Source organism: Ixodes scapularis, unplaced genomic scaffold (genome assembly GCF_016920785.2).
Source record: "Ixodes scapularis isolate PalLabHiFi unplaced genomic scaffold, ASM1692078v2 PGA_scaffold0__279_contigs__length_252992795, whole genome shotgun sequence".
Lineage (NCBI taxonomy): Eukaryota > Metazoa > Arthropoda > Arachnida > Ixodida > Ixodidae > Ixodes > Ixodes scapularis.
The window spans coordinates 221880254-221902433 of record NW_024609835.1 but is presented as its reverse complement, the minus strand read 5'-3'; the positions used below and the strand labels follow the sequence as shown (position 1 = coordinate 221902433).

The 22180-nt window shown below is 45.9% G+C and overlaps 1 pseudogene; it reads right to left on the bottom strand.

Moving 5' to 3' along the window:
- Positions 1–926: 926 nt before the first annotated feature.
- Positions 927–22180, bottom strand: part of LOC121832933 — a 35725-nt pseudogene continuing 14471 nt past the window's right edge.

Genomic DNA, 22180 nt, shown 5'->3' with positions numbered 1-22180 from the left:
TATTGTCGCGTGAAGTGTTTATCGACCCCTGTTTTCAAGTCGGCTCTCCACTCTCAGGGCGTGTTAGCCCTAACCGAGATACCTACGGAGCTGTGGGTCTGTGGGGCTCACGGGGCTCACGTCTGTCTTCCCGTTGGTTCTTCTGTCAACGAGCTTATTCGTATGTACTCACTAATTATCGCATAACCGTAACGTATTGTTATTTACCACCTGGTTTATTTACACTTTCAGCGCGTATCCTTCAATTCGATCAGCGCATTGAATAGTGGCAGTACATCATCTCGGCGATCAGCTGATTGTCGACACCTCTGCCCTTCGCATTAGATTGCGGCGCTTTTAAGTAATAAAACAACGAAAATTCAATTTCCTTCGTTTTCTGAGTTTTGAGACAATCTTCAGCAAATTTTCCTAATCTCGCGAGTATAATCTTGGCCTCAGAAAACTGTATCGTTTCATAACCGTAACTTTTTTGGTGATCGCGATTTTTTAGGAATATTTTGCTTTATATCTTTCATTCGTGGTGACGACAAATCGTAACGACTACTGTGCTAGATTCGATCATTGCTGTATCGGGGCAGGCTGGGGCAGGCGATGCGAAGAGACGACCGTTCTTATCGGCACTGATTTAGTGGTTTTCGGTGACGCTGTGCAAGTTTCTAATTGGAACCATACGTCTATTTTAATTAATTAAAATTTAATTAGCAAATTTTAATTAATTAGCCAACTGATCGTTACGATTAGCACCCTATAATATGTCCCCCTGGCCGTATAACTCACCTGCACAAACCGTATCAGTGCATCTTTTACGTATTTTTTGAAATAAATCTGTTCGAATTAAAAATGAACATTCGGTATATATATATATATATATATATATATATATATATATATATATATATATATATATATATATATATATATATATATAGACACAAAGACACAAGGGAAAAGGAATATCCGTACGTTGTTGGTTGTTCATTGAAAAGTACAGTATTCGGTCCAGCTTTGTTTTCTGAAGAAAGCGGATGAAGACGGTCGTTGATTTGACCCTTTCTGATGCTGAGTCCCTTGGTCCGAGCAGGTGAGACAAGGAAAGAGCTTCCCCGTTGGGAAGACGTAGAGAGTTTGCCAGTTCATTTCGTTTACTTGTGTATAGGCTACACTGCCACAGGACATGTTTGAGTGTGTCTGTGACAGCACAGTTCTCACAGAGAGGAGAATCTAGCTGGCCGATGAGGTTGAGATAGAATCCCGTTGAAGCTACCTTGAGTCGTAGTCGGTGGAGTGTAGTTTCAGTCCGGCGTTTAAGACCGCAGGGTGAACGGAAGACAGGAGAGGGTAAATATTGTGCAGGTGTCTCTAATAATAAAGCGGTTGTGCCCCGAGAAAACTTATCATAGTCTTAACAACATAGTTGGTTCTAGCCCTAGCATCTGTTCGTGTGAATGGGATTATTAGACTAGAATTACGTCTGGGAGCATCTTTGGCAGCTAAATCGGCACTTTCATTGCCTTTGATACCACAGTGCCTTGGAATTCATTGTAATATCAGAGTATGCCTATTTTCGATAGCCTCCTGGTGAAGTTTCAAAGTTTGGTTAACGAGTTGTGCATTGGCGTTCTTGTTTTGATTGATTTGAGGTTCTCAAGAGCTGCCCTAGAATCGTTAAACATTGGCCAATTATGTGAGTCACTTGCAGAAATGAAGCGAAATGCTTTTCCAATCACTTCTCATTGTGCTGTTGTTTATGATGTCGTGTGACCCAATTGTTCATGAAGTTTGTATTGATTGATGGTATTACGAAGCTGTAACTGGAGCTTTCATCAGTACAGGACCTGTCAGTATAGACATGCGTTCGTGAACGGTGATGAACACTAATTGTTTCCAAAGAGTGTTGCCTCAATACGGTCAATGGAATTTTTTTTTTTAATGCAGCCCTGGAATATTTGTCTTTATGGTAATTGTTGGATAGGTCCATCGGGGTAATGAAGATAACTCTGCTGTTTCGAAATCTCGTGGAGTATCTAAGCTGCCATAATTAAGAACTTGAGCGAATCCAGACGCCTTTCTGCTCTCTGCTATATCTGCAAGATAGTGTTATCTTTGTCTGGTAAGATGACGGAGGTGTGTTCGAAGGGTCTCCATATGAATAGTTGGATTCACGTGGCCAGTGAGTGGCGTGACGGCACTTATCCTCACTTGCGTGTGACAAATTTTATGGTGTGCTTAGAAAGCATGGTCCAAACCTGGAGTATTCGCACTGGTGCCTAAGCACGTAAATACCACGCGATTTCTCGTTTCGCTTTTGAGTTGAGGGGAAGAACTAAAGAGGAAGAAGTTGAAAAATTGTTTCGCGGTCCCTTTAAAGCATAGTCATAAACCAAAATTTTGATGCCAGCAATGAAAATAGCCTATCTAACTAACCTTTCTGCTCTTATATTTGGGATGCGTGCCTAGAGGGAGTACATGGTAACGAGTCCAGTTCTGGGACCAGATGCAACATTCCCCTATGACTTGCGTTCCGCTGTGCTTTATATTTACGTTTCACTGTACGTGGCAGTTTTTGTTTTGCTTTCATTTCGAATTTAGATCAATGGCATTTATTGAGGAAGCATCAATCAGAGTGTTTGAAAACAACGTAACCAAAATTTTTGGACGGAATAAAAAATCTTACAAAACCAACTCAGATCTATAACCGAAGCACTCGACTCACTCTTTTCTGGTTTTTGATTTTCAGGAGAGCTCCAATGGGTCGCTCAGCCGGCAGCACTGCATTGACCAAAACTCTGTCAATGGCATTATAACAACAACGCGTCAAGCCATATAAGACGATATTAAAACCGAGATTCTGAACGCGCCAAAATCAGATGAGGGCTAGTTTTACTTGGCAAAAGGTTTGGACGACTGCTGGCAGTTCCCCAATTGTGTGGGCAGCATCGACGTAAAGCATGTTGCCACCGCAAAGCCTACGGGTTCGGGATCTCTTTTTCATAACTGCATTAAGACCTCTAGCATAGTTATCTTTGCTCTTTTTAATGGTGACTGCAAGTTTCTGTAATGCGATATTGAAGCACCTGGATCCAAGGGAAAGCGTTCATCTGACAGGCAACTCCTTTTCAGAAGGCTATTGCAAGCAAGAGAGCCAGGCTACCGGACTGCCTAAATGTTAGCGCCTCGCCCGGGCTGCAACTTCCACCTGTGACTGTAGGTGACGACGCCTCTATCAACAAACGTGATGAAGTCTGTTAGTGGGGACCAATTTGACGAGCCACAAAGGATATTCTACTATGGGTGATTTTCTTTCTTGACGCCCAGTTTTTCAATGCAGGCAATCCTTACCACAGCTTTTCTTGATTTGTTTTTATTTCAGGGTGTTCAGAGAGCGTCGTGTCACTAAAAACGCCTTTCAAATACTGGCACACAAACTTAGGTTCTTGCTGACCGGTGTGCCCACGAGGCCAGACAGAGTCACGACGATGATCCAAGCAGCGTGTGTGCGAAACAATCTTCTCGGTTAGCAGCAGCCGGGACATCCTGTGGCGAAGAGCGCAACTGGGAGGCAGCCAACGTTTTTTAACGTAGAAGAGTCAGAGTCAGACACGGGTTCATTCGCAGGAGCAGTGCGAGAGAGGCTTTGCGACTATTTCGCTGGAAGAATGAGCATGCTGGTATCGACATTGGCAGTCTGAGAAGAAATGTCGAATAGGGCTGGCTTGTGTTGTTTCAACAATGAACTAATTGTTGCTGTTACACGAACGTTTAATCATTCAGCAAAGAACAGACTTGAAAGGCCAAGCAAGATTTTTTTTCAAGGGTGTCACGTAACAATCACATCCCCAAAAGTATTCATAAAACAAAGTGCAAGCTACCCTAAATATATTGTAATTAAATAAAGTTGTCCTGATATTTAAAGTTATAGCGGTCAGACACTAACTGTTCATCAAAATAAAGCAATGATATATTACGTGCTGTTGCGTACACTGTGCGGCACTGCTAGCGCGAACAGGACTTCGGCGCTTTCACTCATTTTACTTCGGAAAGGCACCGGAGGGCACAAAAATGTACCACCTACGTTAGTACCACAAGTGCACCTTTTCCACCACTATGGTAGTTGTGATGATACTTCTGTAATCCTGAGAGAAAAACAAAACCGGCGATGGACTGCTCGCGCTAAGTTTGTTGTGGAGTGTATGTGGAGAAGAACATAATAGTCTCACATGTCATTAATTCTTTTTTTTTGTCATTTGTAATGCCACCAATAAACGTGTGTGTTGTCGGAAAACACCATAATCTGTTGCAGCTTCCCCCCCCCCCCCCCCCCTTCCCGCCCTTTTTCCCCACAAAAAAAGTATATAAATTCTTTCGCGCGAGACACCATCCATCACGATAGGCCTCGCAAATTGTAATTTATTAGAATTCTTGACAAGCATAAATGTCTTGTTACTATTTTTTTACGAAATTTAGTAGAAGCTTTTCCTTTCTGACTACTCTCAGTTCTTTTATACAACTTTGACCGAAAAGATATTTATCACTGACGAAAAACAGCGGCGTTTGGACGACCCGTCTAAGTGGCTTTTGTTCGCGTTGTAAATGATATTTCTTTCCAGAGTTAACACAAAGATGAATGTGGTGAAAAGGCTTTGTGCGTGTTTGATCTGCAAAAAGGCTGTACATACTTTGCCATCTAAAAGTTTAATATATAAGTCTTCAGCTCATTTATCTAAATTAATACTGCTGTTACACGGGCGCCCTCAATATGGTTGAGCCGAAGATGTTTAGCTTAAGGGCTTTTCACCGGAGTTACACGGGCCCGCTAGCGCTACTCGAGCCAAAGTGAGCTCGGGACCCTCACTTGGCCCAAGTGACTTCCGCCAAACGAGGACAAGGTGACGGCGTCTGCTGCATCGCCGACGGCCAGCGTTTACGCATTTACTGTTTCTGAAAGTAGGTGGATGTATTCACAAACAATCGTAGCATGAAATATTGTGATATTTAAAGGGGCGATGCAACAATTTTTGGACTTTGCGCAAATACCGCTTAGAACGGATCCCTGACGTTAATGACATATGAAATACGCATTCATTTTTCACCCCACGCAATAGAAGTCCCAGAAAAAAATTAAAGAAGAACCAGCAGCGTTGACCCCCTCAAATCGTAGCCAGAACAAGCGGCCACGTGATCTAGAGCCGATTATATGCCGCCAATGTTGATCATAGCCACGCGCTGGAATTGGCAAACCACAGGGCACGCGCTGAGTTCCAGACATTGTTATGGCTCGGCTATTGTCGTCGTTGCAGCGATTGGACACGGGCCACTACCCGAAAGCTTCTCGAGCTAGTAATTATCACGAGTCCAAATCGAGTGCCCACGCAATGCTCGGGTCCCAATCTATGAACCTCATCCAAATATCGGCATTGGGGTGTACTGGGATCCCCACGGTTACGTCAACAAATTTTGCAAAGGAGAGATTGAATGAAAATGATCGCTTTTGTTCTTGAAATTACACCGCAACAAAGTTTCTTGGCCAGTGGCATTGCGTGCGAATATCCTTGAGTCCCACTAGTGCCAGCAAGCTCGTGTAAAGTGAAAAACATTCCAATTTAATATCGTTGCACCGCTCCTTTAAGGGCCGGAGTGGTATTACGGGAGCCGCGAGCGCAGCTATCCATGTGGCTCCTGATACTTCCTTCCCTTCTGCATTCATTTGAAGCGTTTATATTTTTGTTTTGGTTTTAACTGGGATGAGTATAGGAAGTATTCACTGGCGGCCATAGCTGTGTGCACGACTGCTGAGCGCGTGCTCAAGGCGAGCTTCCACAGTTCTTTTGTAACGTGCATTTCGCACCCTCAAGATTGCCGGTCTTAGCAACCTATTAATGTGGGCTTCTTCAGAGCATGCGCTCTAGACATCACCCACAAATATGGCGCCCAATGAATACTCCTTATAGTCAAGTATCGCGCGCTAAAAACGTTTCCAAAGATAACAAATGTGAATTATGATTTCTATTCTTGTATCTTTTAAACATATACTTCTTCTTCGCGGGATACGTGAGGTGCAGCTGAGGTCATTTGGCCTATGTACCGTTTAACACTGGGCAATTAGGTTGGGCTGAACGATATTTGGGGGAGGCCGAGTATCGCTGTCTCAACGACACTGGCGAGCGCCGGTGTAATACTAGGGCGTAAGACGGCACAAGAGACAAAATATCAGTCTGGCATTCTGCCCTCTGGTGTGTTGGCATCTTCCTGATGTACTTAGCCAGTACTTCAGGAATTTGTTGCTCTTTGTTTACCAACATCTTTACGTCGTTAGACAAATTCTGAATGAGGTGCGTTTCTGAAACATGCTTCTATATCAGGAAAATCAAAATGAGTTTTGCAACCTAAATAATGCGCCAGATGTCTTCTTCCTTCTTCTTTGGTCGAGGAGAAAAAAGGGAAGGGGGTATTTTGACTTTCTAACTTTTTATTTTTTTATTTCTGTGTTTTTTTTTTTTATTTCTTGCTTCTTTCCCCGTCTAGGCACTAAGCGCGTTCCGAGTAAACTTTTACCCCATTCGCTTGCAGCGTTCTACCGTATGTCTCAAGTAGCGGTCAGGCTCAGTAATCGACCGCAAAATTCGGTTTCTTAACCTATCGCGCTACGATTTTATGCGACATTGCCCACAGATGGTGCATTTTTTCTATACATTTTGCAAAGAGCAAACTTACCTGAGGAAAAAGTAAAAAAAAAAAAAAAAAAAGGTTGAACTCTCACGGAAACGCAGCGAAGCCACCTGTCTTCAAACACTAAGGCGCCCTATTTTATTGAAGACCGGTGGTTTGCGGTGAATAATATAATCATTTAAATACAAACGTTTAGTTAAGTGCTTGCTTCTATCTGATGCCCCCCTATAGAGATGTCCTTCGCTTATCTTCGTCCACAGGTTGCAAAGGAAGCAAATATTATGGCTTTGTTTCCGGCAGCCGCTTTTCTTTCAGCCTTGAGAAAGGAACATCTCCAAAATCTCCCCAGGAATTTGCGTCTTCAGAGTGCGGCAGATGGTGCTGCTCTTTCCCCAATCCACAGTACCCCATCAGTGTCGATTAAAGGGGCGGTGCAACAATATTCAATTGGAATTTTTTTCACTTTACACTAGTTTACTGGCACTAGTGGGAATCAAGGATACTCGCAGTCAACGCCACTGGACAAGACACTCCTTTGTTGCGGTGTAATTTCAAGATCAAAAGTGAGCGTTTTCATTCAATCTGTTCTTCGCAAAACTTGATGGCGTAGCTGGGCGGTTGCAGTACCGCCCAGTCACGATATCTCTATGCGGCTCTAGATTGGACCCGAACATTGCGTGTGCACTCAATTTCAGATCGCGATAAATGATAGCTCGAGAAGCATTAATGTGGTGGCCCGTGTCCAATTGCTGCAATGACGGCAAAGCGGAATCCTAACAATGTCTTGAACTCAGGGCTTGTCGTGTGCCTTGCCAACCCCGGCGCGTGGCTATGACGACCATTGGCGGCATATAATCGGCTCCAAATCACGTGGCTACTTGAAGGATGCTGCTCGTGTTTCTTCAATTTTTTCGCGACTTCGATTACGTGTGGTGAAAAACGAACGAGTGTTTCACGGGTCATGAACGCCAGGGATCTGTTCCAAGCGGTATTTGCGCACAGTACAAAAATCGTTGCATCGCCAATTTAAAGCCAAACGCTTTTATCGCCTGGTCTGGAGCGTCGCGGAGAGTTGTAACGAAAAAACCGTAACACGAACGTACGACGATCTCGTGGTTGGTGCCACTATGAGGTACAAGATCACGACATGTGTTGTCACGGTGTTACGTCACCACTTGGTGTCACATTGTTACGAAGCCACGTGCCTTGCCGTCACAGTGTCATGTGACGACATAACTTGACTTCCCACTGTTACGTGGCCACGTAACCTGATGCTATGGTGCCATTTGACACCACAACGTAAGTGACGTCACATATGGGATTAGTGTCACGTGAACACGTAACCTGATGTCATGGTGTCACTTGACACGACAACGTAAGTGACGTCACGTACGGGGTTTGTGTCACGTGACCACTGTTGACCCCTTTTAGCGGAACATTTTCGTATGTCGCCCTATAACAGCCCCTCAAGTACGTATTCTGGGTAATTTTAACTTTACACGTGGGATCATGGAGATGAATGTTTCTCTGATTTATCTAGCACTTTCGCAGCATTGTGCTCAGACGTTTAGGCTAATCTAGGCTAAACTAGACTTACCTAGCAAAATTTTTTATCTTTAATAATTTTAGCAGAAAAGCTCGACACTCCCAAACGCGCCAATCACGACACAAACACTCATTATCTGTCGATCCTCATTCTGTGAGAACTAACATATAAGTATTCTTTCTTTTCGAACACAATTAGTTATTCCAACGGATTCTTTCTACGACGTTGTCTGCACATATGACGACAATGCTTGAGCCTGTAATTTATTAATTTTTTTTGGCGTATCCCGATGATGATTTCTTATTGAATGGTAACACCATTTTTGTGCTTGTGCGTAGTATTTGTTTCTTTTCACTGGTGTTTTGTTTTTTGCTTTGTGTTGGCTGTGCCGCGTAGCTTATTGTGTTCTTTTTATTTTATTATAGAGCTGTATAAAAATTTGTCTTTTTACTTTATTGGTTTTGTATCCCTTTTTCCCGAACGCCTCCGTGGGTCTGCAGTAATGTTAAATGAGAAGTGCGCTTAGAACAAGACATTTTAGAGCGCAGCTCTTAGGCGCCTGTTTCCAGCTTGAGCGGCGTCGCCGTCGGCGTCGGCATCGCCGTCGGCGTCGGCATCGCCGTCGGCGTCGGCATCGCCGTCGGCGTCGGCATCGCCGTCGGCATCGCCGTCGGCGTAACTGCACGCAACCCTTGTAACCCTCGTAACCCTCACGAGGGTTACGGGGGTTACTCTCACGAGGGTTACCCTCACGAGGATCACAAGGAGTACCCTCGTAACCCTCGTGAGAGTAACCCTAGTACCCTCGTGACCCTCACGAGGGTTACGAGGGTTAGTTACCCTCAAAAGGGTTACCTTCACTAGGGTCACGAGGGCTGCCCTCACGAGGGTCACGAGAGTTACCCTCACAAGGGTTACTAGGGTTACCCTCACGAGGGTAACCCTAGTAACTCTCGTGGCCCTCATGAAGGTAACTTTCATAACCCTCGTGAGGGTAACTCATAACCCTCGTGACCCTTGTGAGGGTAACTGACATAACCCTCGTGACCCTCGTGAGGGTAACCCTTTTGAGGGTAACTAACCCTCGTAACCCTTGTGAGGATTACGAGGGTCACCAGGGTTTCTCTCACGATGGTTACGAGGGTAACCCTCGTGATCCTCCTGAGAAAAAAAACCCTTTTGAGGGTATCTAACCCTCGTAACCCTCGTGAGGGTTACGAGGGTAACCCTTGTGATTCTCGTAAGGGTAACCCTTGCGAGAGTAACCTTCGTAACCGTCGTAACCCTCACGAGGGTTACGAAGGTTAGTGACCCTCAACCATACCTCGGCAAACCTCACTCATGAGGGCCCTCACTCACCCTCATCTTCACAGGTGACGTGAGGTTGAGTGAGTTTCTGAACCAGGAAAATTCATGAGTGTGAGGGTGAGTGAGGGCCGTGAGGGCCGTGAGGGCCGTGAGGGCTGTGAGGGCCGTGAGGGCTGTGAGGGCCGTGAGGGCTGTGAGGGCGGTGAGGGCGGTGAGGGCCGTGAGGGCGGTGAGGGCCGTGAGGGCGGTGAGGGCCGTGAGGGCCATGAGGGCTATGAGGGCCATGAGGGCGGTAAGGGGTATGAGGGCCATGAGTGCGTGAGGGGCGTGAGGGCGGTGAGTGGCGTGAGGGCCATGAGCGCGTGAGTGGTTTGAGGGCCATGAGTGCGTGAGGGCAGTGAGTGGCATGACAGGCGTGAGGGCCGTGAGGGCCGTGAGGGTGGTGAGTGCACGAGGTGTGTGAGGGCCATGAGTGCGTGAGGGCGGTGAATGCGTGAGGCCCCCTTCAGATCGAGCATCTTTCTCAGCAATTTTGGTGTTAATGAAGGGGTTGTTCTCTAGCTTTCCCTAGATCGACACGAATTGCTGAGATCGGGTCCGGCTCGAAATAAGCAAGCAACTCGGAGCCATTTGTATACGTTTGAAGCGGCTGCATCCAATCAGGGACGCAAAATTTTCACTTGATACCTCGAGCCGGTGATGATGACACCGAAAGACTTGGTTCTGGTTTGAAATCTATCGTTTTTTTTGCAAATAAACTGTTTCAGAAAGATGCATTAGTATTCTTAACGAGATTTAAATGCATAAAAACACGTTTATAACGCGTAATTGTGTCTAAATAGTGCAAGAAAAATAAAATTTTATAATGACGATGGCAAATTGCAGCAATTGGTTGCTGCGTGTGATCGTGGGCGGCCCGTGTTGCTGGTGTTGCGACGTAAAGTTTCTGGGCGAAATTGCCCCATCTGAAGCTGGCCTGAGTGGCCTGAGGGCCATCAGTGCGTGAGGGGCGTGAGGTGTGAGGGCCGCAAGGACGGTGAGGGACGTGAGGGCGGTGAGTGGCGTGAGGGCGGTGAGTGGCGTGAGGGCGGTGAGTGGCATGAGGGCCGTGAGGGCGGTGAGGGCTGTGAGGGCGGTGAGGGGCGTGAGGGCGGTGAGGGCGGTGAGTGGCGTGAGGGCTATGAGTGCGTGCGGGCGGTGAGGGCGGTGAGGGCCGTGAGGGCGGTGAGGGGGGTGAGGGCCGTGAGGCCGGTGAGTGGCGTGAAGGCGGTGAGTTTCGTGAGGGCCATGAGTGAGTGAGGGGCGTGAGGGCCGTGAGGGCGGTGAGGGGCGTGAGGGCCGTGAGGGCGGTGAGTGCGTGAGGGGCGTGAGGTTCGGTGAGGGTGAGTGAAGGGCTGAAGGTGAGTGTGACTGTGAGGGTGAGGGTGAGTAAGTGGCTGAAGGTGAGTGTAGCTGTGAGGGTAAGGGTGAGTGAGGGGCTTAGGTGAGTGTGGCTGTGGGGTTGAGGGTGAGTGAGGGCGACCTAAAATGCTGACCTCTGCCCTCAACTCGTTAAAGCACCCCGCGGGGTTGCCTTAACGAGGGTCACGAGGGTTACCCTCACGAGAATCACGAAGGTTTTCCTCGTAACGCTCGTAAGAGTAACCCTGGTAACCCTCGTAACCCTCACAAGGGTTACGAGGGCTAGTTACCCTCAAAAGGGTTACCCCTCACGAGGGTCGCGAGGGTTGTGAGAGTTACACTCACGAGGGTTATGAGAGTTACCCTCACGAGGTTCGCGAGAGTTACCCTCACAAGGGTTACTATGGTTGCCCTCACGAGGGTTTGCCTCACGAGGGTCACGATGGTTATCCTCACGAGGGTCACGAGGGTTACCCTCACAAGGGTTACCCTCACGAGGGTCACGAGGGTTACCCCATGAGGTCACGTGACCCCTGAGGTCACGTGACCCCCTCATGTCACGCAACCCCCTGAGGTCACGTGACACCCCTATGTCGCGTGAAACCCCTGAGGTCACGTGACCTCAGGGAGTCACCCATCTCTCAGTACCCTTCCATCCTCCTCCTCAAGAGCTGCGCTCTAATCCGGCGTTACAGGGAGTTGTAAACAGCTTTCATTTTAGAGCGCAGCTCTTAGGCGCCCGTTTCCGGCTTGAGCGGCGTCGGCGTCGCCGTCGCCGTCGGCGTAACCAAGGTCACCCCAAGGTCACGTTACCCCAGGACACGTGACCCTCTAAGGTCACGTGACCCCTCTCAAGGTCACCCCAAGGTCACGTGACCACCAAGGTCTCGTTACCCCAAGGTCACGTGATCCCTCCCAAGGTCACGTGACCCCCAAGGTCTCGTGACCCCCCAGGTCACGTGGCCCCCCTCCCCCAGGTCACGTGGCCCCCCTCCCCGAGGTCACGTGACCCCCTCCCCCCGAGGTCAGTGACCCCCCCGGAGCATATTAAATAATGAGGGGAGAAGGAGAAGGAGGAGGAGGAGGAGGGGCCTACCCTCCCTTCAGTACTCTTCCCTCCTCCACCTCAAGAGCTGCGCTCCGATTCGGCGTTACAGGGAGTTGTAAACGGCTTCCACTATTTTTTAAACTCATATTAAAGAAAGATTATTTAAGGCTGCAATACATAGAAACAAGATCGTATGAAATTATTTAAAATGGTTCAAGTCGACTTATTGCATGTACTGGGGTCACACTTTTCAATTTCAATACGCTGCGTCACCCAGCGGGCAGGCGACGTCGCGGCGAAAGGTTACACGCAGTTGATTCTACGAGGACCGTTTGCAGGGGTTGTCTTTTCATAAGCGTGACGTTTTACCAAGGGAATTATATACGACCCCTCGGCCTAGTGGGGCATTTAGTTTTCGAGCCTTTTTTTTTTTTCCTTTGCTGCGGCTCTTACGTGAAAGGTACTGCGTCTGAAGAAGATCTCGTTGCGGTGAGCAATGCGGGACGGCTGAAAAGATCTACGGAAACTCCCTAACCTGGGCGCGAATCGCACTCGCAAAGGCAACGTGCATGACTGCCACTGGCACCATGCGGGATCGCGCTGGCGATTTTGTCAACACCTGCGCCTTGGGCTTCGGTAAAACTATAGTCGAGGCCGTCCTCGAGGAGCCAAGGAGAATCAAAGAACTTTTTGATTTATGCTTCATGCTTCTTGATATGTGCAACAAATTAAGAAGCATGAACAAACGAGAACAATGTATCTAACTGTGTTTAGAATTTATTTATAAAAAAAGTGTAGACGTCTTAACAGACCTCAAAAATATAATGTACACACTTCACATATCTTGGGGGTTTCAAGACAAATTTCAGTGACATTTTTTTGTGCATAGTGCCGCAGTCACGTTAAACGTCGTTTTTGTTTTTTCATTAACACCGTAAGGGTGCTTTTTTAATATGAAGACTGTGTTGATCTAGGCAGGGTGGGGGGGCTCATGTAGCTCCCCGCGAAGTAGGCGTTTCATGACTACTGCTTCTCCGTTCATTAAGTGACATTATTGTTTTGTACAAAAAAGGTGGCCGGTGCTAGCAACACGGAAATCAGCATCGTGGGGTCTAAGTAAAAATAATAAGAAGACTACGCGAACGTGACCCAGCTTGGAACCGCTGGAATTTATTGCCACCGACGCTCGCCGGCCCAACTTTCTACGCCTCGCCCGTAACTCTCTAGAATTTCCAAAAGGAGAGACTCTCAGCTTTATTCATTCAGCCGTTGAGGCAGTCGTACGCGCAATAAAAAATCAACGGTTCCTACTTTTTTTTTTGTCCGCAGCGTGTTGCGGCCAACATAACAAGGCTTGCGAAACGCTATAAAACCCAGGGAAACAGTGCGCCAGAAATACGCCAATAGTTCCTAACTTGACCACCAGATCCGCTCCTAGTTTTTTTTTTAAACAAAAGTGCACGAAGGGCACAATTCTCAGAAAGGGTACGCAGAGAAAATGAGTAAGCAGAACTTTTACAACTTCTCCTTGACTCGATTTTTAAAATCGGACCCAAGCAGATTTTGGCGAAACATTTCCTCTAAGAGATAAACCTTTTGATGGGCCAAACATCTGCACGCAAAGAAATCTGAACCTGCTTTACGCAGTACTTTTCCAGTGTGTTTTGCTTTAACAACTGCGTCGTACCCGGCTCATCAAGGTTTGTGCTTTCTCAGCCACTGCCTGGTACTGTCGCTTCAGAACAGGGGGAATTTGCTTCTCTGCTCCGTCTACACACTGGAAAATGTGTGGGCCCTGACAATATTTTAGACGAAATCTTAGTTCGATATGCCGAATGGTCCTCTAAGTATTTATACTATTTATTTGATAAATTGGCACATGAAGGCTCCGTATCAAGCGAGAGGAAATTCGCTAAATACGTTCCTATCTACAAGTCGGGTAGTGTTAGTGACACAACAAATTATATAGGAATTCTTTTATTATTCAAGGTCAGCAAACTGCTTGAACATATTGTTCGATGTCAAATTTCTTTGTTTTTGGAGGCATAGTTTGCTTTGTGCTAAATAGCCTAGTTTTAGGCGCAATATTTCTACGGGCACACAGCTTGCGGTGACGGTACATTACTTTTCAGAGGTAATAATTAAAAGGGGACAGGGCGGATGTTCTATTTTTAGATTTTTAAATGCCTTTGACTATGTGTAACGCGCGCGGATTTCGAAGGTGTGTATGTGCGCGTGCCGGGTCATCTTCGTGCAGCGTTGTGCACGCGACGAACTGTGTGTGCGCGCGCGCGTCATCTTCGAGGCGCGTGCCACGCGCCCTGCAACAAGAAAAAAAAAAAAAAAAGAGAAGGAAGGCGGAGAACAAACATTGGATTGTGTTCGAGCGGGCAGACCAGCGTGTGGAACGGAATCGCCGGGCGTCCATACTCGGGTTTTTCAAGGCCTCCACCTGGCCTGACCTCCGGCTCCCGCGAGGCCTTCACCCCAGTTGAAAGCAGGTGCACGCGTTGCGGAGCACACGTCAAGACCAAAGCGGCCCCCGTCTATTCCAACACGCCACCCCAGACGCCGACGCCGTGCCAACGCCGCCTCTGACCCACCGGCTTCAAACTAAACGCTGGGCTTTCCGGTACGTGCTTTGTCGCCGCTCACGCGCACAACACCTCTCAAGACCCAGCGCCACGAAACAAGAAAGCGATAAGTTGCTACAGTGAACTTTCGGGCTGCCTCTAGTGAGCAGCATTGAAGCAGAGTGCGAACATTGCGAGAACAATCTGTCGAACGTGCATTCCTGTAACTGTTTCCCCAAAGTCATACCATTCATAGTTTTTCGCCCCCCCCCCCCCCCCCCCCCCAACAGAAATAACCCTACCCCTCCTGCTTAAGACCTACTCGGCCAAGGCAGGCGATCCTCCTTTCCATATTAAAGACATGTTTCACTCACATAGTTTTTCGTGTGTGAATTTAATTAGTGTTTTCGTCTTGGCATACTGTTTTCTAATATAACGTTGTTTTCTACTTCAAACGGTCTCGTCTTTCTTAATCCATGTACCTACTACACTCGATTCCTCACACCATGTGTCAGACGTCAGGCTTTTTTAGAGGTTATCCAACATATCCCTGAATGATAATGTTAGTCGGTGGCTAACTGACTACCTACGCAACAGGAAAACGTTTGTGGGGGTGATAGGGCGTAGTTCTTCACATCTACCAGTGCGATCGGGCGTACCTCAGGGATCCGGTTTAGGGCCTCTCTTTTTTTTCTGTACATAAATGACATAATAAAACATAACACAGCCATTACTTTCCGCCTATTTCCTAATCACCTGGTTATATTTTCAGAAACGCACAATGTTTCGACCAAGCAAACCTCAACTCGATCCTGACCACAATTAGCGTCTGGTGCCAAACATGGCTAATGCTGGAAAATTTTACAAGATGCGCCTTTAGGACCATCACTCATATGAAGTCCTCATTGCCATTTTCATACAGAATAAATAAAATTTCTCTTCAGAAGACACAATGTTTTAAATTATTTGGCGTCACACTTTCGATCTTGGAAGGAATGACCACATCGAGTCGCTGTGCAGGAGAGCGATTTTCAAATTATGGTGTCTGAGGCAAAACCCGAGGCACGCTACATCTGTGACGAAGTTGATGGTATAGAAATATCTTATTAGGCCCCTCTTAGAGTATTTCGATGTTATTTGGCATCAACCCACACCAACAAACATAAACAAACTCGACAGGATACAAAAAAGGCCTTAGATTTATCTACAAGAAATATAGAGAACAAGATTTTGTAACCAGACAGTGAAATAAAATGAATAGACTCACTTCTTTATATACTCGGCTTAATGACGGTTCTAAAATTGATAAATCACGCTATGCCGCTCCACAAACAACAAGAAGTACAAGAAGCTCTAATACTTTAGCACTCGCAGAGTGTAGATGTTACAATGGCTGCTTTATATCCTAATGTTTAAACCATGAGACCGGGAAGGAAACTTGGATAACTAGTAGAAGAAACAGATGAGAGGTGACAGACAAGCCTCTAGCTGTCATCTCTTTTTTGCCCCAAACCGTTAAAGACAGGGCCGATCTGCCTTTTGACATTGCAAGTGCCATATCTGCGCAATTTTTAAAGCATCACTTGTATCACTGTTAAAACATATTTTGGGTTGCTTATACAATGATAGAATCTCAAAATGTTCCCGCTTTTGTAGCTTAGAGTCTTTTTGTTAATAATAGTGTGCTGTACTTTCTCTGCAATATGTGTATTTATTCGCGGTGCAAATCGTATGTGTAAGGAAGTGCTCGGTGCCAGTAAATATACCATGTGATTACGCGCCACTTGTTTACTGCTCGGTATGTTTTCTACAATAAGTAGATTATGTGACTGTACTTTTTCATGCTTTTATTTTTGACGATCTGTCTTACAACAGTTTTTTTATTCATTGTTGGATGCGTTCAGCTTAGCTGGTTTTGCCTCACACAGAGTGCGAGTTATGTTCATCAACTGTGACAGTCTTTGTAATTGTTACTTATATATTTGGTTTGTTACAGTTACAAAATATTCATTTTATTTTATATTTTGGGGCTTTAAAGCCAGTCCTCGACACCTTCCAATAGAAGGTGGTAGTATCTGTAAATAAATAAATAAAAAATATATCCCAATAATGAAAAAAGAAGTTAAATGAAGCGCTCTAGTTAATCCGCTAATTATCACGCATCGTTTCTTTTCAGGTGGCCACCATTGTGACAAAGCTGGCCCCAAGACCAAAACACACTAACACAAGTTCCTTTTTTGAAAACACCGGACCCACTAAAGCGCCTTGTATAGATAAACGGTACTTATTGCATAAGTTAATAAGCATTGCATTTAGATTGAGGTTTTTTGAACTTCAAATATCCGTGCATATCAACTGTCACGTCCGGCAAAGTTCAGCTATAAATATGGAGAGTATACATAAGACCTTGCAGTGCATGTTTATTGCGTGTAAGAAAACAGCCCACCTAGAACGGCATAACTATTTACAATCAAAGAATGGGGGTAGCAAAAGATAGACTACCAGGGGGCTAAGTTTTTGAAATACCCGACAGTTAAGTATATATACTGTTCCATAAACATCACATAAGATTGTGAATAATCACTAAAATATTTAGCCGATTCTGAATGAAGATCGATGGCGCGTTCCTTCATAAAGCTATGTTTATGTTCATTTATTGTTGTCCACCAGCAGCAACATGCCGTCCCGGTTGTGCATCACGACACAAACGAATCGGAAACGCACAGATATCAAACACTAACATTATACTCACAGCAATATGAAACAAAGTTACAAAAAGTGATCGATTTAAAATGGGGAGAAAAAGCGAGCTGGTTCTGAAATTCAAGGTGAAGAGGACGTGGACGATGGAGCCCGTTCCAACCATTCTTCCGACGTCAGCACGCTGGTCTGACGGGGTGCGTGACACGAGACACGAGTACACAGCTAATCAGAGCACTTCATTTCCCACAAAGCGCGTTTTTTTTTTTTCTTACCTCGTTATCCTTTCTCTTCTCCGAACTCCCAAACGTTCAGTGGTCACGGCGATTTTCGTTTGCTCTTTTCGTTTGCCCCCCCCCCCCCAAGATTCCGGTCCTACATTGGCTGACCATGCAGGGAGTTCGAGTTTGGGGAGGTTTGGGTCATGTAACCACATCACTTATTCAGTTTGTTTGCAAAATTTAGCATAAAATTCGTTAATAAGCTGAAGCTCGGAATCATACAGCCGTTGATCAAGCCCGTGGGCGTCTACACTACAGATGGTCTCCAAGAAAGACCCCCAGGACGACAGACAGTGCGCTGATTGCTGGGCCCTGAATAGCGCCACAGTCAGTCCCTGACAGGTATCTGCTACCATACATCGCAAACGCCACCATGCATTTCCCTCCACAGCTTGAAAAGTTTCTCCAAAATCGACTTGGTGAAGGACTATTGTCAGACATCGACGGTAAGCTGATATAAAGTCGAGGTGCCGGATCTCACGCGCGGTGTAGTCGCTGTGGTTTTGGAGAAACTTAGATGTCAAGAGCTTGTAGTCGGTAAGAGTGTGGAACAAGCAATGGCCTTTAATAGTACAGTATACCTAGAACAAACTATAGGCTTCAAATGGTATAGTAAACACTGCCAACCGCACTAAACTTTTTAAAAGACCAACATGTTTGTATTGGTGACTTATAAGGAAACAATACGCAAAATGTTCACCTCCAATTGGACTGGTGAAGGCCGAGCGGGTTGAACATGAATACATAAGATTGAAAGAATAAAACACAGAGGACAAGCACAGGACAACCACTTTCTTTAATTTAGCAACGACGTTTATTTTGGGCAAAGACACTGCACCCTGAGCGAGACCCCGACAAGATAGGTTGATAAGGTGGAAGGCTAACAGGGAGATGGAAAGGGTGATATGGGGACGAAAAGGAAGCTTGGGAGATGGAAAGGTGATAAAGGGGAAGGGAAACTGGGAGACGGAAGGGGTGATAGGAGAAGGAAAGGGGGAACCAGGAGGCACGGGCAGAACTACCGGGATGTTGTGTATTTACGGGGAGTTGCGATATTTTTCAAGTTAAGGCTTGAGGAATTCTAATTCCCGTCTTGATAAGGTTACTGAGGCAGATAAAACGTTGTTTTTTTGCGTTCTGGAGAAAGAATAAAACACAGAGGACAAGCACAGGACAACCACTTTTTTCATTTAGCAACGACGTTTATTTTGGGCAAAGACATTGCACCCTGAGCGAGACCTCGACAAGATAGGTTGATAAGGGGGAAGGCTAACAGGGAGATGGAGAGGGTGATATGGGGGACGAAAGGAAACTTGTGAGATGGAAAGGTGATAAAGAGGAAGGGATACTGGGAGATGGAAGGGTGATAGGAGAAGGAAAGGGGGAACCGCGAGGCACGGGCAGAACTACCGGGATGTTGTGTATTTACGGAGAGGATGTTTAGGAACATCATACCTCAGAAGGGCTACAATTTCTAGACTTGCGATTAAAAAAAAACAACGAAGGCGTCTGCTGGGCGTTCAGTCAGCGTTCAGAAAAGCCGGTGCTTCCTCTTGAGAGTGCTCATTCAAAGACTGTTAAGATAGGTATCATCAAGACGCTACTCACATTAGCTAAAACGAAATCCTGTCAACATTCGGCAACAGATAGCATAAAGGGCCAAACTCGACGACTCCTGAGTTCCGGATATCCGGTGGAACGCCTCGTGTCCGTTTTCCACCAACTTATTAACCCAAATGCAACTACAAAAACGCCTTTCAGTCGAAGGATAGCCAGCATACCTTACATTCATAATGCTTCCCATCGTATTCGATCCATTGCATCACGCTATGACACGAAAGTTGTCTTTTTTAGTCGAATCAAATTGGCGATCATCTGCAACATGATCAACCGACAAGAAGCCAAGCCGGCTGCGAAAAAAAAAAAGCACGCCGAACTTTTCCGGACCTGCTGCACAGAAAACGTTTACTCCGTCCCTCTCAAATGCGGTGCCGAGTACATAGGATAAACCGGCCGATGTATCAATGACCGCTTGAGAGAGCACGAAAACGAGGCCACTTCAAGAATTGACAACCCCATTCATCCTATCGCGGTTCACGCGAACGAATGCATTGGATGCGCGCCTGACTTCGCAGGAGCCAAGACAAGAGGGGGACACCGCAATCGCCACGGACGTGAAATCATCGAATATTTTCTCATTTAGAACGCAGAAAACAACGTTTCATAGGCCTCAGTAACCTTATCAAGACGGGAATTAGAATTCCTCAAGCCTGAACTTAAAAAATATCGCAACTCCCCGTAAATACACAACATCCCGGTAGTTCTGCCCGTGCCTCGTGGTTCCCCCTTTTCTTCTCCTATCACCCCTTCCATCTCTTAGTTTCCCTTCCCCTTTATCACCTTTCCATCTCACAAGTTTCCTTTCGTCCCTCATATCACCCTTTCCATCTCCCTTTTAGCCTTCCCCCTCATCAACCTATCTCTTCGGGGTCTCGCTCAGGGTGCAATGTCTTTGCCCAAAATAAACGTCGTTGCTAAATGGAGGAAAGTGGTTCTCCTGTGTTTGTCCTCTGTGTTTTATTCTTTCAATTTTATGTATTCATCACCAACTTTTAAAATTTCCTCCTGCACGGTACTGCCTGTTTCTTTTCATCTTTAAAGTGTTGTGCTGACGTTTCCTGCCTGCCGATCTGCTGTTAGGAAGCAGGGGCTTCGTCAAGCTGCACCGTTTGCAGTTTTTTTCCTGAATTAAATTGAAGTCCCGGCCCTTGATGAAGTGGCGGAAGTGGTTGATGACAATATACACTGCTAGAAGTCCCCATGTGAAGGTGCTATACTTCTGCTCAGCGTCTTTGAGTTCAAATGGGAAATCTGCGATCCTTGAGACGTTCTGCTGAAGAACTGCTCCGACAGCTGCGTTTTATGGTAGAGCCAGTGGTGCCACAATACTTACCATGGCCGAGTTTTTTTGGACGACCTCTATCAGCCTTAGCACATAGACGCCCGTAACTATGCATAACCAACTCGCCAAGTTTCAACGGAGCAGATTTGTTGTTTGTTGCGGTGTTCCGATCGCTGGACGACGGCTAGGACATCCTGTCAACGTCAACCTCGCCACATCTTTGCTCGTTCCGAGACAATCTACGTCACGATTGCAACAGATGTCACGTGCTCTCCGCTGGCTGTACTAAGAGCGCTTGCCAGAGTGGGCCGTTTATAACGAAAAATACGGCCATCAGGCTCATAATACGTGCGTGCAATTGCCATTTACGGATACTGTGGATAATATTCAGACTATTTTTTATCACAACAGGTATATTTCACATTTTGTTTAAGTATCTTTTTAAGTATACCAATTTTCAACTTGCATCAGTTGACCCTGATATTCGGGCCATTTAATATGATTGATGTCCCCAGCAATGTTCAGTATCTTACAAAAAATAATAAAAATAAATTTCTGGGACTGTTTTCCCGCCAACTGCGTGGCGTGGTGTACGCAACGCGGCACAGCCGAAAGAAGCCTTCGCCGGTTTTTGTTCTTTCTTTGACAAGAGAAAGGTTGTCATCACAAATACTAGTGGAGTAAGACTCATCTAAAACAGCGGCTGGGGCAGACTTGTACGTAGTTCAACTTCTCTACTCAAGTTACTGCAGTTTAACTATTTTTCTGAGTTGTTTAGTAACTTTCAATTACATTTTTATTTCGGTGATTACTAGTTTACTTTAACTACTTTTTCCGAGTAACTTCTACTCAAATTACAAAAATTGCTTTCGAATTTTAGTGGTTGTTTTGGTAGTTAGTGGTCGTTTAGTGGTTGTCAAGAAATGTTCCTGCACAAAAGAAATAAGACGCTGAAAGGTCCGCTTACATTTTCAAAGAGGGGGAAGGATATGGCGTAGGAAGACGGGGGGGGGGGGGAGGGGAGAAAGTGGTTTGGGGAGTCCGAAACCCCTCAAACTTTTCACGAGCCCCCCCACTGCAACAACACTGCTACGAGGCGCGGGGAGCGACCAGACTCGACGCAAGAGAGACCAACTAACTGCGGGATTAGAGCCAAAGACTGGCGTCTCTTTGTGCCCTGAAGCTCAAGGAGACTTGACCCATTTGAAGAAACGGCTGGTTCCCGCTTCTCACCAACGTAGGAACTCTCGCCCACTACAGGAGGTGTACATACTGCATCCACATTCAGAGGAGGCAACAAAATGCAGCACCCTCACTGAAGCTCATCTGGTGCGCCCGTGGTTTGTGCTGTACTCGAAGAATCGCGTGCTAAAAGGAAACACAAAGGTCACCTTTTTGTGTTGCTTTCCCTCGCGAAAGTCAGAATATGCTGATATTTAAAATTTCGAAGATCGTTCGAGAAACCTTAGTAATTCCCCCATCGTTTTTATATAAAAAAATAAAATAAAAAGGAAGCAGTGTTGGGAAGTACTCTAAGTACATGGTACTTGAGGTACTACTGTTTGGAGAACTTGTACTTTACATGAAGTACATTCTCTGAGCATGTACTTGTAGTTTACTAAAGTATTTGTTTTTGGTACTTTCCGAGAAAAGTAAAACTCCCGACTTAGATGTACATTCCTCAAATTTGAAAATAAAAAATGGCGTATCGTCGTGTGAAAAGGCGCTATTTCAAGACGACATCTGGTCATTTTT